Here is a 13247-nt window from a genome sequence, read left to right on the forward strand (position 1 = left end):
CTTCTTATTTCCCCACTTTGTAACTGTCAGTTAGGTAGAGTCTCAGCAGTTTAATATGTGCTGTGATGAGTCTGTATCATTTTGACTTCTTAATTAAAATGCTGCAAGTTACCAGAACAAATGTTTTGCAAACCTACTTACCTTCATCAACCAAATTTGTAATGCCATTAAAAAATCAAATTATTTTGGCAAGATTTATTTTCCACGTTAATTTGCATTTATTGTGTTTCCATCCTTTAATTATTTTTTAATCAAGTAATGTAGATAATGTCCCATTATATTACTGAGAATTCTTGTCAGTCTGACAGGTCCTAATTACCCTGGTCACCTTGTTTACCCTTTTAAAATATTGGGACAATATTTCATCCAGTCCTCTGGAACTTTAACAGTGTTCCAAGATTTATTGAAAATCAACATTAATGGTCTAAAGATACTCTGTGCCAGTGCTTTTAAAACTTCTGGATGCAAGTTACCTGGATCTGCTGATGCCCAACTTCATTAGCTTCTGTTTAACATCCTCCTCAGTGCTTGTTGTAATGGAATGTATTTCATCATCATCACATGGTATTTGTATATCATCTGCCTCTTTCCCAAGAAATAGTTCTTGAGTTCTTCTGCCTTTCCTACACTGTTGTTAAACATTCTACTCTTTCCACCTAGGAAGAGAGTGAAGCTTTCATTAAGCTTCCTTTTCCCCCAAGTTTCTGCAACTTTCACCAAGTAGTTAAAAAATCCTCTTATTTGTTCTTAACTCTGTTGTTCAAAGATTACTCTTGAATCATTTTGAATCCCATATCAATTCCCTGGAACTCCTAGTTTTGTCTTTGTATTGAGTGTATGTCTTTGTATTGAGCCTGTAACTCTCTGCTGCTCCCTTCAACCAGGGCACCTCAGAGCTTCCCCTCACCTTTGTAACTGATCTTCTCACCTGTTTTCCAGATCCCTGCCTTTTGCAAATTGGAATATCATTTTCTATATGCTCTTCTTTATACCTTTTCCTTGGTAGCTTCTCCTAAAGAGCTGTGGAAAGATGGTAAAATACTTGGGAAAAGTGGTAGGAAACTCAGTACCAAATGTCTGTGCTATCATGTGGGAAACTATTGGGTGTGATTTCTTATGGTGATGCTGTAAAGGATCAGGGACATGGAAGAGCTGAAGATACTTCTTGGAGAATTTGTAACTGACACTAGCATTGAATGTGCCAAGTAAAAGGTCATGGTCCACATCTTACAACTTTGCTGGGGCTTGGGATAAAAATTATTGGTTTGGTTTGGAATAGTGTTTCTCACTATCCTTAGTGAAATGTTTCCTCTTGGGACAGTTGCAGAGGGAGCACAGCGAGAACACAGGATGGACAATCTGCCTGCATTAAGCTGAGGTGCCTGGTACCACAACTGCCTGGAGCAGCAATGTGGGTGTTGTGGAGTTTGCTGCTCCTCTAGATACTTCTTCATTAGGAACAAGTCATGTGGCATCCAAGATACCCAGAAGCAATGGGGAATGAGACCGTGTTCCATCACCTTAACTCACAGAGATGTTTCCCATTGCTCCTAACTCCTGTTTTGCATGCTTTCATGTGACAGCACTCTTGCAAAACAGCCAGTTATAATATCCTTCAGGAAAAACCTCTCAGTGTTTGGTGAGAAAACATTCCAATGGATGGTTGCATCCAGAGGGATTAAAGTAGAACAAAATTATGATAGTGATATGCCTCTGTGAGACTTTTGTAGATGGCAAACCTACGTGCTTGCACGCATTTGGCCAGAGGGTACAGAGTGTTATGTCACTCACCCTTTAATTTACTTCCTTTTTGTTTGCCAGGCATACTGTGTGTTTAGCAGTCTGAGGTGTTTCATGAGAATTGTTTTGAGGATGGTAATTGTGTATTGGACCAATCTGAAGCCCTCATCTGTGCTTCACAAGCATGACACCACTAATTGCTAAAGAGAGAGCAAGTTAGGGTTAACAGGGAATGCTTTATGGGAGAAAATAAATTCCATCTCCATTAACATGCTACTCCCAGCTATGATTGATGAGCATTTTTTTATCTTCTCAGCTCTTTGCCCATGGATTGATGATTCAGTTGATTGGGAGTATCTTGCATTTTCTGCTTGAAAAGCACATAGTTCTACCAGAATCAATGAATAAACATTAAGTGCTTCCCTTTCATTTCCAGCGGGATGGGCTGATGCTCTTGGAGCAAGGAGGCTTAGATTTTATCACCGAGGCTCATTACACCGTATTCCCTGACATACGGGGGAAGTTAATGGAGAAGCCTAACTTGCTGGAAAGTGATAGCCTGGAAGTGTGAAGGCCTGAGAAGAGGGAATGGCTGTGCAACTGCATTAGCAGCCACCACACTCGACTTTCCCTCCCTCCTGAGTTGCCATGGCCCTCCCGCAGCTGGAAGGTCACAGCACTGCCCGAAGGTGAGGGGACAGCGGCTCCTTCCCATTCCCCCTTCCTGAGCCCTTCCTGAGAGGGAGCTGGGATGAGGCATTCCCGAGGTGAGGGTCCCAGATGCGAGGGTTCCTGAGGCAAGGGGGTCCTAAGGCGAGGAGTGATGGATTCCTAAGGCTCTGAGCGCTCCTGCGGGAAGGGTGAGGCCGCCCGCGCCTGGCAGGGGCTGTGGGTGCGCGATGTGTCCGGGACGGCAGCCCAGCACTGTGAATCCCTGCGCCCGCCGGACCGAGACACGCGCGGGAAGTGACATTTCCTGGAGCTCCCGAGCGCCTGCAGCCAGGCGGGGAAGTGTCCCGCTCCCGGCATGGGCGGCCGCCTCCTCTTGGAGAGAACGGGCGAGGCTCCGGGCGCGCAGTCACGGTTTGGCATAACCTGTCAGCTCGCCATCGTGGCTCGCGTGAGGAACGAGCGCGTTCGTTTGTTGTTGTTTGGCGTGGCGTGTTTTCGTTTATTTCTAATTTCTGGAACCCTCTTTGCTGACGGCTGGACGTGCCTGTGAGCGGATGGCCCCGTGCCTCGCACCCCTCAGGGTGTCCCTCTCCGAGGGTGAAGGTCCTCAACGCGAAATGGCGAAATAACACGCGGACGGCTCCCAGCCGCGAGTGCTGCTGACCGGGGCGTGCACGGTCACGTTACACCCCGGCTGCGGCCGCCTGCGGGGCAGCTCCCTCGGTGTGGTGCGTGGGTGCCCCCCGGCCGGGCTACCGGCGGTGCCGCCCCCCAGCCCTGCGTGTCTATCTGTGTCTGTCTGTCTGTCTGTCTGTGTGTGTTTGCGTGGCTGCGGGTCCCGCGGGCTCGGCGGGACCCCGCGCGGGGAGGGCGGCGGTGCCGGCGCGGACCCCGCGGCGCGGGGCGGGGGCGCGGCAGCTCCGCGCCGCCTCCCCGGCGGTGCCGCAGTGCCGTGCGCTGCCGCCGGGGCCGGGCAGGGGGCGCTGCTGCCGGGCGCTGCGGCGGCCTTGGCCGCGGAGGCAGCGAGCGAGCCCGGCTGGCGGCGGCGAGGGCGCGCCGGCCCCCCGCGCTCCCGGGGCAGCACCCGGGGGATCCCCCTCGCCATGCACGCCCGGCGGCGCCTGCTGCCTCCCGAGGTGAGTGAGCGCCACCCGGCCCGCCGCCCCCGGGCCCGGCAGGCCGGGGTACCCCGCTCCCCAGGCCCCTGCCGCCCGCAGCGAGGCCCCGCGGGCGGGGAGGGCTCCGGCGCCTCCGCGGAGCCGCCGTGTCGCCGACAGCGCCGCGGGCCCGGGGGGCTCCGGGTGCCCCCTCGCCCCGCCGCCCTTGTCCCCCGCACGCCGCCAAGGGGAAGGCAGCGGTCGCTCCCCAGCCCTCCCCGGCCGCCCCGCTCCTCCGAGCCCCCTCCCCGCCGTTCCCCCTCCGTCCCCGGACGCGCGGGTCGGGTGACCCGCTCGCTCGGGGCACCTTTCTCCCCGCGCCGGCGATCCCGGGGATGGGGAAGGAGCTCTGGCTCCCCTCGGGACCCCGGTGTGCCGGCGCGGGGCAGGGCGAGGCTGTTCCCGGGCAGCCGCGGCCGCCGGCCCGGCGAGGGGAGGATCCCTGTTTGCATCTCGTGCCCTTTTTATGGCCTGATCTCCGCTCTCTCCCGGGCAGGGAATGTTACTTGCTCATCGCGATGTGTAACAAGTCACTCCTGCAATGGTGGTAGTGGTGAAGGGGGATGGGGAGAGCGGGCGGGATGCGTTTTATAACATCTCTAATTACGTGAAATTGTGGTCATGTCTCACTCTAAGAATAACTGGCACTCTTGGCATGTCGGACTTTTTGCAGAGGTGGGCTGGTTACTTGCTTATAAATGTTACGGCTAAATAGGTGCCTATGGCAGAGGGTGGCTCAAGAATTGTTTTTATCTCGTTAACCAGGCTGAGAAACAATTAGCAGATGGAAATTGATAGACTTTATATTTTCGTGTTAACGGTCTTGTTTATTTATAGACAAGATATTCCTTATTATTTTATGACAGAGGTTCTTCAGAGGGTGTAATTTTTACACGTATTTTCATTCAGTTCCAATATTAAAAGTTAACTGAATTCTGTGAATCTTATTTATTTAAGCGTGGTTGTCTCAGGTTAGAATTTCTGAATAACACTGCCCTCAATTTTTGGGTCCAGGCTGAATCCAAAACTAGAAGGAGCCCTGTATAAACAAGTAAAATAATAATAACAACAAAAAAGATGCTCTATGAGAATAAAAGCTTATATTTTCTTTGGGCATCATTTAGCTGACAACACAATGTCTGAAAACATTGTAATTAACTTTTATTAGCAAGTAATTTTTGATTGTGTGGAACGAATCCAAATTTTAGATATACCTTCAGTGGTTGAAACAACATCACAATCCTTTGTTACTGCCTGAACCCAGCAGTGTGCTGCTTTTTATAAAGTTACAGCATGTGATGCAAAATGAGAAGAACAGTCTCCTTGACCCAAGAGAGACAAAATTAAAAATCTCTTCAGAGGTTTGGGGAATCTGAAATGGAAGCTGAAGAAGGGTCTAAAATTTCAAAGAAGCCTCCCTCTAATTGAAGACCCGATCCACACTGTACAAGTTACCATGTTCTGACACACTGATTGGTTCTCTTTGCTTTATGGGGCCTCCCTTAGTGTGTGAAAAAGGAAGAAACCCACCCCAAAACTGCAGTGCTGACTCCTGATAGTGGGTGTTGTTTTTGTGTGTTAGCTCTGAGTCAGTTATGAGGCCGGGGATTAAACACTTTCAAAGACACACATTTCAGGATCTGAGGCCTGGGGCTAAGGCTGAGATGAAATACAATTTTTTTAGTTTGGCATAAAGTCTGACTGTGGTTGTCTCAGGGAACAAAGGTAGAGACTGAACAAAGATGCAGTATTAAAACTTGTGGCCAAAGAATGATAAGCTTTTAATGTCTGTTGTAGTCTGTCCACTAGCTGTGCCAGCTTTAGCAGAAAGCAGCTTGCTGGGTTTTGGCTCTACAGGCTATCTATAAAAAATTGCCTGGAAATTATTATGGTAAAGGATTAGAATGAAGTTTTGCTTTTGGATAAAAGTTGGCCAAAAATAGATTTTTGTGTATTAATGTTTTGTTGATCAGAAAAATCTTTTTGATGCACTAAGCTGAGAATCTTCCAAATAAAAGTGACTTTCTTGACCAAAAATCAGTTGAGGGACAATAGTTTCAGTGCAGTCAGTCCCTGTGCTGATGAATCAGTGACCTTTTCCAGAACACTGTTGTGAGGCACCAGTATATTCATAGGCTGCTTTGAAAGTTTTATATAAAGGCTGCTGTTTATTTTTTTAAGGTGATTGAGATTAAAGACTGAAGAAATCGAAAGGTGGCCTGTTTATAGTTCTATTTGTGATTCTTTAGGAGACTTGAACTTTGAAATGGACAGAAATGTGAACTGACATGTTTGGTTTTCCCTGCAGTTGTTTCTGTGAAACATTGAGAAATGTGTCCCTGCAATGATACTGTAGGTTTAGAAAGCTTTTTGTATCGATAAGAAATAGATAGTCAAGAGTAAATGACTGAAAGTAACTGGAAGTATCGAGTTTTAGGTGATAGAAACAGCTTTTACTTCTGTGTTGGCTTCAAGTGTTGGCTATATCTTGCAACACTGGGAAAATTATATCAATTAATGTAAATGGATGGGAAGTTATAAAAGCTACATCAAGGATCCTTCGTTGACATAGTAGTTTCTACTTGAATTAGAATTCAGGAAAATTAGAATTCAGCATACATATTCATACAACTTTTTTGACTACTAACTCGAACAAAACAGGCTATATAGTTATCAAAAGATTAGCACACTGAAAAATCAGTGTGATAAAAATAAATGACCATTATCATAATGCACACAAATATAATTTATATATAAAGAATCATATTTGTTTTATAGAGATAAATTATTTTGTTTTTACAGATAACTAAAGTACTTTCCTACTTACTGTTTGTTTGACTGGGTTTCACTTAATTGAAACAAAAGGACAGCACAATTTCTTTTTTTAAATTTGACTCAGAAGATTCTTTTTAGACATTGCACATTTGTAGATTTTAAGTTGCTCAGTTAAATCTTAATGAATGTATTTCTCAGCTAGTGTTTGTGGGAAGGAATGAGTATGAGTGTCATACTTAGGTTGTTAAACTCTGTCACTCTTTTAAATGTTAGTTTCTAGAGAAAATTGCAAGACATTGCAGATCCCAGGACATTTTCGTTGGGATTGATGGAATACCGCACTCAGTGCTTTTGTCTGTGACAGGTATTTGTTTTCTGAATGTGTTTTATGATGTTTTCTCCCTTTTGTATCACACACATGCAGAATTTGGGATATTTAGGAGTGCTACTATTCAGATTGCCATAGCAGACAGGTGGAATACGAGAAATACTTCTAAGCTGAGTTTATATTCTTTCAGTGAAAAATTCCAGTCTGGATTATTACTGGATTATTACATCAGTGATTATATTACTGTTGTACTACTAGAAGGGATAAGCAGGGATGTGTAATATTGGTATTTATTCTTCAAGAAATAACAGCCCTTCAACCTCAGCATCAAATAGGCTTAGCAGAGGAAAGGCAGAGGAAATCCATAAGGGTCATGACTAGAGAAATCTAATTAATTTAAAAACATAGGTTGAAGACAAACAGTGTATGGCCAGGAACTTATGGGTGACAACATTGGGTAAATTGTTCCTTCCCTATTCTTTCATCCAGATCTGCTCAAGTGAGAGGTGCCTTAAAGAAGCAAGTCCAGTCAGTTGACTTTTGCACAGACGTAGTTCTGTCACAGTAAAAAAAAAGGGTAAAAAAAAAGTGAGAAGCTATGTGAAAAACAGGTGTGGAGTCCCTGAAGCACAGAGAATCCACAGGTTGGAAGTGTGGAGCTGGAGTGCTCTCTGAATAGCTTGTGTGGTATCTTCAGTCTGAGTATAAACTAAGGCGAGAGTTGTGTTCATTACGAAGGCCAGTGAGGAGAGAACTTCAGGAAACTTTACCCTTGTTTTGCTTCCATGTAAAATTTGATAATTTGGAAATGTCAGTGTGTGACAGTTGGACCATATGTTGTGTTTTGAAGTTTTGGTGTCACTGTATTAAACTTTTCACGTATTTTGTCCCTGGTGTACATTGGGCAAATGAAAACATGGACTTCAGTGTCGGATTTCCACTTGCATTGTTTTTTTTTGTTTATCTCTATATTCTCAAGTAGCAATTACTAACTTTCATATGGAATTGTTTGCGGATAATGGTAGTGGCTGTACCTCTGTATTCTGTCTCTGTATTATATAGAGAGTATATACCAATATCTTTGTCTTATTGCTATACATGTTAATTATTACTTATATCTCTGATGTTTTGATGACAACTGAAGCTACACATCTACCTATGAGTCAGTGGAGTCAATTTAGTATCAGGTGTTTAAGGGAATACTCTGAAGATCTAGAAAAATTCCAGTAAGCTCTGCTAGGATCCTCCAGGTTTTTCTGTCAAGAATTGCACACCATGCTACTTGTATAGATTTTGCTTCTGATTCTATACTTCCCCCTCCCCCCTTTTCGATATCAACAAGGAAGTTTGATTTATTTTTTTTTTATTAAAGATTGATTGCTTAATGAAGTATAATCAGACTTCACATTTGGAAATGGTATTGCCAGTTAACGATTTTTCTAAAAATTTTTTCTGTTGGATTTCTGCTATGGTTTGGTTCCAAAATAGTAACAAAGGTGGAAAGCTCCCTAATGGAGGCTCGAGGCATCAACTGGTTCTTTAGACAGTGCTGCTGAGCCCTGGTCTGGGGGATGGCTTTGTTTATAAAGTAATGCAGTAATGGATCTTCACCAGTCTCTCCTTGGTTTTTGGTCCGACTGGAGCTGAACTGACATTCATAGTAGTTATAAAAAGCACTAAAGCCTAATAACAGACAAGGCTGAAAGTATTTGTTTGTTTTTTCTGCTATTATCTATGTTTGAAAATACTTCTATGTTGTAGAATTTAGTTTGGTAGCTATTTTAGGACTCTTCTCCAGCTATTTTTCATTAGTGACAGAGGAATTAGGCATCATCAAAGATGCTGTAAGTGTTTTCAGCCTTTCATTGTGTTGAGAAAAAAAATCCCTTGTCCATGTAAGAGTTGAAAAACAAATACTATATACCAAATTGTGACTATAATGACTGTAATGTTTCAGTGTGAATTTCACTTATTGACTTCTTGCACTTCAATTTTGCCGAAGAGCGGTTGTGGGCCTGCATAAAAAGGCAAAATGTTTAGTGCATGTCTTCAGTTCAGTGCCTTTTTGTTGTTAGTGAAGTGGTAGCTGGGAGGAATCTGTCCTTCCCTCTTCCCGGCATACAAAGAATCCAGAGGTCACTTCTTATCAGGTGATAAATTGAAATTAGGCCGTACTTAGAGCAGAGATTCATGTGAGCTCTGTCAATTACAGAAGTGCTCTAACCGCCCCAGTAGCACTTACCAACCTTACTTCTGCATTCATGCAATTTGTAAAAATACTGTAATTGGAAAGGTTTTGTTTACTTCTGTGAGATGCTGAAGCCTTTTTTATAAATAATAGAACTCAAACTTTACAAACGTGCTCTGAGTACAACATTTGTATTTTACTGTAAGTTTAAAATTTTATTTATGGAAGTAATATGGGTGAAATACATGAGCAAATTCATAACAGATTAACAGTGGATGAACACAGACTGGTACATTTTCCCAAAAAGTAGTCTGATGCATTTAAAAGGAGTTGGTAAATGTTCAGTGTAAGAAGAAGATCAAAGAGCTTTCTGAATCGCAGAATAACTTCTTTATCTGGAATGACACCGACTATTAGAGGAGCTTTTCTGTTTCCACATTCAGTTTTATTGTGTCAAAACTCTGCTTTGAACTCAGTGTACATGTTGACTTACCTGTTTGCACTCCAAGTGAGATCTGGAAGATTGATTTAGGAACACTAAAATAAAGGCCAAGCCATTTGAAACTATGAAACTATGAATTTATAGTGGATATAGTTGTTATAAATTCAAGAATTGGCATAAAATATGCATAAAATTTATTGCTTGAGCAGTTGGCCAGTCAGATTATTGGAAGTTTGCAAGATACTACAGGACAAAAGTTGTAGATGTTTTCAGATTTGTGAGGGTTTTCTTTCTTAGTTATTATTAATTGTACTTTTCTTACATTTCTTTTAACCTAATCAATGAAACTTTTCTCATCTGTTTCCTTTTCTTCCTTCTTTTTTTTCCATTTCTTCTTTTTTTCAGTGGTCAGATTTTAAGAGCAAGGTTGAAGAATGGTGTCATAGATATTAAAATATGGGTTGGTTTCTGGTGATGTGGGTTCCTCTGGTCTGTGGTGCTCAGACCTCATTGTGACCTTGGGTGTGCTTCACATCCTCTATCTCTGAGATGAGACTTCTGTGATGTGTGTGGGGGTGACAGGTAATCCCTGCTCCTGTCATCTGCCCAACGTACCTGACAGAATTCAGTTTGTATTCCTTCATCAAGTTCTGCAGCTCTGAGCTTTGCATATCAATTTAACCAAAATGTTTCTGTCCCAGGTTGGGAAGTGCAGTGCTAAAGAGGTGCACACTTTTTCCTCCAGGTGTGCTAGAGGAGCAAAGGCAGGTGGGCCTCAGTGGTCTGTGCAGAAGAGGGGTGGATGTCTGTGCTGGAGATCTCTTAAATGAGCATGATATGAGAGAGAAAAGTGTATCCTGTGTGACACCACTCCCACCAGCTGTTGAGTAGGGATAATGCCTACCTGCCTTTTGAGGACATCACAGGTCCAAGGAGCATGTTGCCTGACATCCTGCAGTACTGAGGATGGAGAACTGGGTTTGGTTAAGCTGATTCTCTGAAGTGTTCAGTGGTTCTTGGATTAAACCAGTGCAGCGTGCTGGTCCAGGGATAAAAGACCTCCCATCACTCCAAGTGAAACTGGGGAATCTAAAGTCCAGATTCATTTCTGCTGGCTGGGACTTATTTTTCATTCGTGATTCCTTAGAGTTTGTAAGTAGCAGGGAAATTCTTACACAATCTGGAGATGGAGAGAACTGTGTTTTGTTTCCAACTGGAAGATGAGTTGAATGAGTTTATAGTCTAAATCATATCCTATGTTTTATGTATCAAAGGCCTTTGAGATACTTTATTAGTAAGCATTTTTTCTACCATCAGTGGACTGAAAGAATCTTGTTTTCCTGTAGATGTAAATCCTTTTTGCCCCATAGTATCTCTTCCCTTGCTTTCCCCTCTGTATTTAATCTCATCTTTCTCATATAACATAGTAATTCTGGGGTTTTTTTCCAGAGCTGTGTGGGTACTGATTGCCCAGCAGGTTGCTGCTAAAATACATATAGCAGCTTGCTTTTCCCTCAGAGGACAGTCCTTTGGATTTGTCTTTACTGTGTAAATGCTATTTTTCATGACACACATATATATATTTTAAATATGAGCATAGAGAATAGTAAGTGAACAATATGATCCCATAATCCTACTTTCTGTAGGAGATTAAAGATGCAACACTTGAGAAGTGATAGCATCTGAACACTTAACCACTGTGTAAGTCCTCTTATTTGTGTTACTGAGGCTGTGAACGCTGAGTTCTCCTTGTAGGCTGGAGGAGAAACAAAAGTTACGTGGTTAAAATATACCCAGCAAACCAGTAATGTCAGTGTAATTTTTTATTCCCTATCTACACTGTAATGCAGATAAATGAACATTTAATATGAGTTGAGATAATGTAAGAGGAAAGTTCACTCTTTGTATATTAATTTTTTTTTCATTTATCTGCCAGTCTTTTGGAAATAGCACATTCTCCTGTGATACTGTGGGAGTACATGCTATAGCTTGGAAATACAGGCTATAGGTTGGAAATGGCTTGCTCCTGAGACCTGGGTTTTTAGAGAGAGGCACAGGTATCCCATTTAGACCCTTTTGGGGGTTTATACTTCAGCACACAGCTACTGTTTCTGTTTGCCAGTCACACTGATAGTTTATCAGAGCACACTGGTTGTCATCATGTCACAAAGGTACATTGTGAGTGCTCTATTGGTTAATTCAAAATGAGTATTTTAATGATCCCTTATTTGGGGAACTTGAAAGTATGTGCAAGGCCCACTTCTTAGGTTATATTATTAGCAAATTACTTTAAATAACATATATATTGAAGCAGCCTCTTAGCTGAAACATCAAATTGCACTGATTGTAGTAATTTCATACTGAGTTTTTGTATAAATGATGAAGGCAGAATAAAACCCCAGTGTACTTCATGTGTTTCACAGTTCTTTCTTGACTCTTATAAATGTAACTTTAAAAGGTTGTTACTTAAGCACCAGTCTGCCTTTGTGCTTTTATGCTTCCAGTAATTATATTGGTTTACTGGTTTAATAGCCTCTATATTGTATTTACCTTAGTTTCACTTAACAAGTCACCCATAAAATACATTTTAACCTATCTCTGGAATTTGCACATAGATTTTTTTTTTTATACTCCTGTAGAGTGAACCTGGGTTTTGCTGTGGTTGGCAATTAGAAATTGCTTCTGAGACTCATGGGCAATAGAGACCTGTATGTGTGGTGGTTTTATTCCCCTATTCTTTTCCTACAGTACTCCTTTTGGCTGTATTTTAATTTTTTTGTTTGTTTGTTTACTTATTAAACTTGATTCTGTACAGATGGCTTTTAAATGCTGTTGTACCTTCTGCTGTGGGGAAATATATAGTTGTACCTCCTATGTATTCAACAAAATATGTCTTAACTAGAGGTTTCAAGCATAAATGCTTGAGGGAAGTGGGTAGCTGTGCTGATCCTGGATGTTGAATACTGTGTTGAATTATGTGTCAAAAATTGCATTTCACACAGGCTGAAAGGCTGAAGGTTTACATGAGTTTGTGAAGGAACCATGATGATGGTGAATAATGATGAGGATGAGCAGGAGGCAGGTTGACAGTTACAACAGTGTCTTAGGATTCAGCTGTTATTTCGACCACGTGGGGTTTTTTCTTTTCCTTTTTGATATCCATTTGGTCTAAAGACTGGTTTCTGTTTGCAAAGTGGAGGCATCACCATTGCTATTGGTTTTGCCCCCACTGTTCCTAGACATGAGGAATAATATGATGTGGTTAATAAGGTTGTTTACGACTGGTATGTTTACAAACACCAGTGGCTCTGAACAGTAATGCTAACACATGGGGTTTCTCATTTTTTTTTAATCAGAGGAAGAAGGAAGCATGGGCAGGAAGAAAGAAAACAGGTGCAGGAAGAAGCGAATGAGGAGGGAATGTGAGAGGGGAAAAGAAGACAGACAGATGAAGAAAACAGGAGTATGGCACAGTCTAAGGAGGGGGAAAGAGGCAGGGAGTCATGGCTGAGCAGAATCAACCACTGTATCAGTGGACAAAAGAATCAGGGGTTTCTCAGTTTTGATTTATGTGAGAAATGTTGCATCTGATTTTAGGAGAATTTGGTGTTCCTAGACCTCTGTAAGATTTCTGATAACTGTGTTAATACTCATAACTCATTAATAATAAATGCCTTCAGATGTTTTTGATTTTTATCTGTTAAGCCTTTATTTCCTGTGACTGCCAGCAATGATACAGAATTATGGGCACTTAGTATTATAGCTGGAACTTCCTTGAGTCTAACATAAATTTCAGGTAAATGTCCTGATTGCTCTAGTGGTACAATATATCAGGGAAAAGAAAAAGGCTTTGCAGTGAACCTAAATGCAAGTTACTCACCGTTTCTGTTGGTTAGTGCTCAGTCCCTCCAGCACTGGTAAAAGCGTGTTAATGGACCTCACAGA

The 13247-nt window shown here is 42.5% G+C and overlaps 1 protein-coding gene across 1 annotated transcript in view; it reads left to right on the top strand.

Annotated features, from left to right (window-relative positions):
* The first annotated feature begins 3384 nt into the window (after positions 1-3384).
* Positions 3385-13247, top strand: part of ZFYVE9 (zinc finger FYVE-type containing 9) — a 56738-nt gene continuing 46875 nt past the window's right edge. Inside the window, exon 1 of the mRNA XM_051799420.1 lies at positions 3385-3548. The gene's annotated coding sequence lies outside the window, so the exon portion shown is untranslated. The remainder of the gene's footprint in view (positions 3549-13247) is intronic.

This window comes from Manacus candei, unplaced genomic scaffold (assembly GCF_025592945.1).
Source record: "Manacus candei isolate 608988 ecotype Guabito, Panama unplaced genomic scaffold, ASM2559294v1 h1tg000005l, whole genome shotgun sequence".
NCBI lineage: Eukaryota > Metazoa > Chordata > Aves > Passeriformes > Pipridae > Manacus > Manacus candei.